This window comes from Gymnoscopelus braueri, assembly GCF_963280865.1.
Source record: "Gymnoscopelus braueri genome assembly, chromosome: 16".
NCBI classification, from domain to species: Eukaryota; Metazoa; Chordata; class Actinopteri; order Myctophiformes; family Myctophidae; genus Gymnoscopelus; species Gymnoscopelus braueri.
The window spans coordinates 28,822,723-28,826,971 of record NC_137616.1 but is presented as its reverse complement, the minus strand read 5'-3'; positions in this window follow the sequence as shown (position 1 = coordinate 28,826,971).

Genomic DNA, 4,249 nt, shown 5'->3' with positions numbered 1-4,249 from the left:
TCATTGTAACATAAATATGGTCAAACATAAATGATCAATGTTACATCAGGAGCAATGGAGGGTGGACATTTGGAAAAAAAGTAAAGTTAAGAAATTATGTTCAATATAAAGAGAATTATATCACTGAACCTTATGTTGCATTCAATCTAAAGAGAGGACAGAGGTCTCTCTGTGCCCAGTTAAGATCTGGTGCATTACCTCTGGCAGTTGAGGTGGGTAGATATACTGGCATTCCTGAGGAGCAGCGATTGTGTGTTCTTTGTGACCTGGGAGTTGTGGAGGATGAGGTTCATTTAGTTTTTCACTGTCCACTGTACAATGATTCTTTATTTGAAAAAATGCAGGATAAGAATCCAGATTTGTTTTGGATGTGTGAATGTTATATGTTAAGTTGGCTGTTCAATAAGGAAGTTTTTGTTATACGAAAATCCATAGAGAAAGCATGGCAGTTGAGGTGGAGGACGATGTACCCGTAACCCACAGCTTGGACAATCAAAATGTTAAGTATTCTGTCTGTGGTGTATCTTGGTGTAACATTGTGTGAGTGTCTTATAAGCCCGTGCGGGCTGGGCATCCTGTGGTGCAGGACACTATGATAAAAATCTATCTATCTATCTATCTACACATATTCCCTGTCACAACCACCTCCAACAGCAGAAACAACACAACATACACACTGTAGATTCACATCAGCATTCAATTCCAGAGCCAGGTCCCAAAATGACAGCAGTAGTACAACAACAACACTACACACAGCATCCAACAAAAGCAGCAGCAGCAAATAAAAATAAAAACAAGGTTCCTACCTTGAGCCGTCTTCTACTTGACTTCATCAGTTAAGTAAGTGATGGCCAGGGTCAAAACTTTGGAACCCATGGATAGAGAGATAGAGCCACCCTCTCTCTATAGTTCATCCCTGGATGAGCCCTCCAGCGGCATCTCCGGTCATCTCCATACTCCATACATCTGCCAAACTCGCCAGTACTTTCCTCCTCTGCTGGGAGCTCCCATGTGTCAATGGCAGTGACCAACCAGCCTCATTCTCCTGGCTGCCATCTCCTCACTCACCCGTGGTACTAGCTCCCCATACAGATGCTTGTTGGTAACAGGTTCATCCTGGTTAATGTTTAGTACTGCACGTAGCATTCTGTTGTAGCACAGTGGCCAGGGACTTCTGTAGAGAAGGTTTCAGGGTCCAGCATTCACAGCTGTATAGGAGTGCAGACTCTACAGGACTGAGAAGAAGCTGAGCTTGTGGGTCTGCGGTCATCGTCTTGGCTCTTGTACCTGTGTACATGGCTCCTATGATCCGGAGTAGGTTGAGAGGGACACCATAAGCATTGCGTGTCTGTCTGAAAGAAAGAAAGAAAGAATAGTAGGGCGGGAAATTGATACGATAGTGCACTTGGTGATACAAGCGCGGAATTTGGCACGGATGACCTTCATATGACCCTAATTGATAATCAACCTCTGGCCACGCAGAATTCCTAAGATTTCAAGATGGCCACCACCAGTTTTCAAAATGGCTGCAACTGGGCCAATGTTTTGGACTATATCACTTTGCTGGGGCTTATTTTGATATATGAGAATATGTTCTGGAGGTATTTCTACCAAGTACGATAAAAAATAACATTAGGTTCCAATATGGCGGCATGTTTTCCAATATGGCTGCCGATAAATTGCAGAAATGTGCATCTGCTTATGATTTGGCAAACAGGACTGCACAAGAGTGACTGGCCCCATACATGTATGTCCTAATTTGGAGAACTTGCATGTCTGCCATGCTGATCCTTTTTCCCTTTCCATGGAAGGACGAAACTGTATGGCATCCGCTGAATGCATGAAAGAAGCAAAGACCTGATGACTTTGATTCAATAGCTGATGCAATTTCATGAACGGGATCCAGCTGAGGTCCTTCCCTCCAAAGGCAATCCACAGCTAATTCAAGCCAAGTCTTTGAACAAGTAAAACTGTTATTTCAACAATGTCAGTATCTGAGGCAGAGCTGCCAACTGACGTTGTTGTAATAGCAGTTGCACTTGTTAATATTAAGTAAGTCTGAGAGACTTATTGTCAGTATCAGCTGAAAACGCAGGAGTCTTATAGACCCCTGGTATTGCTGAGGTGGAGCGCCACACTCACAGTACTTTCTACTCATACACTGATCCTGATCGAACCCATGACCATGTGATCCGAAGGTGAAAGCTCTACCGACTGAGCTACCCAGACACAAAGACTTGGCTTGAAAAAGCTGTCGAAGGACCTCAGTTGGATCCTCCTTCATGAAAATGCATCAGCTATTGGATCAAAGTCATCAGGTCTTTGCTTCTTTCATGCGTTCAGCAGATGCCATACAGTTTTGTCCTTCCACGGAAAGAGAAAAAGGTCAGCACCTGTTTGAGAAAATATCCCTATATATATACTGTACAAGTTTTTGTATTTATTGGTGAACATATTGAAAAGTATTTTGCCCTAGGTCATTAAAAAGCTACCAAATCACTTTAAAATGTGCTAAAAATTGATTCTGTGTATGGTAATTAATACAAATACATGTGCTACAAGCTCATGTGAATGTACATTTCTGCAATGTATTGGCAGCCATATTGGAAAACATGCCGCCATATTGGAACCTATAATGTTATTTTTTTTATCTTACTTGGTAGAAATACCCCCAGAACATATTCTCTTATATTAAAATAAGGGGGAAATCAAAGATTTACAGCCCCAGCAAAGTGATATAGTCCAAAATGTTGGCCCAGTTGCAGCCATTTTGAAAACTGGTGGTGGCCATCTTGAAATCTTAGGATTTTTGCGTGGCCAGAGGTTGATTATCAATTAGGGTCATATGAAGGTCATCTGTGCCAAATTTCTCGCTTGTTGTATCACCAAGTGCACTATCGTGTATTGAAAACGGCAATTTCCCGCCCTACTAGAAAGAAAGAAAGGAAGAACAAAAGAAAGAGTGACGAAGAGTCTCATATAATGTACCCTGTCACAACTCACTACACAGCCTAGTATACACTGTATCCCGTCACAACATACACAGACTTGTAACATATTCCAGAACCAGCTAGAAATTTGACACACACACACACACACACACACACACACACACACACACACACACACACACACACACACACACACACACACACACACACACACACACACACACACACACACACACACACACACACACACACACACACACACACACACACTTAACCACAACCAGCTCAAAACAACATTCAATTTAGGCATTTAGCAGACTTACAATAAGCAAGGTAAACACATACATCAAATGCATGAGAGAGTTCCTCATTTAATTATTTATTTATTGGTGCATGTGAGTGTTTGGGTTCTATTACTCTTCTTCCAGTGAAAAACAATATCTAACTTTTAACTGAAAAAGTTGCATGGTATGACATGACTTCAATCTAGGTGGCATAGTCAACTTTATTATTCTATATTCCTGGTCAGATTATTCATGTCAGGCACCGGTGAAAAGGACTCAGGTGCAGACATAGGCAAAAATCTAAACTGTGGGCAGGCAAAGGGTCAAAATCCTATAAACAGTCAGCGAAGGCAGAGGTACAGTCAAAGGCTTGGCAAAACATCTCCAGTTACAGTCAAAAACTAGGCTTTATAAGAACAAGGCTTGGAACAGAGCTTAGAATACATACAAGACAAGCTGTCAAAGACTGGAGTGACACGGCGCTGAGTGCTAAATACTGCTGGCTTGATTGCAGGTGAATGAAGTGCAGGTGCTCACACCTGGCTCTTGACACACCCCCACACAGACCTAGGTCAGACTGTGACTATTAGAATCCCACATTCCCCCTTAGAGAAGTAGGCCTGCTGCCTGACACACAAAATAACTAGCAGGTTTCCAAACTGTCCACAGCCCACCTCTGGGACACAGACCGAGTAGGCAGAAATGGCTACATTTCATAAGGAGCATTAGTTATGTCCAATTAAATATGGGTGAAGTGCTCCTTTAAGTTAAAGAGTGACAGAAGGGAGGGGAGAGATAGCTGCAGCCAGAGTCCAGACAGTGTTTGTGAGCAACTGCCGTACAGTTGTACTTTAATAAGGGTGTGCATCTTTCAAACCCCACCCTGAAATTTTGTCAGGCTGTCCCGCCCTCATAGCACCATGGGGTAGACTGCATAACGTCGGGGTTTCAGATGGGTGGACTATAGGGAACAGATTCCTCTTACAGTAGCTAGTGTGTTAACGTTTATGTCTG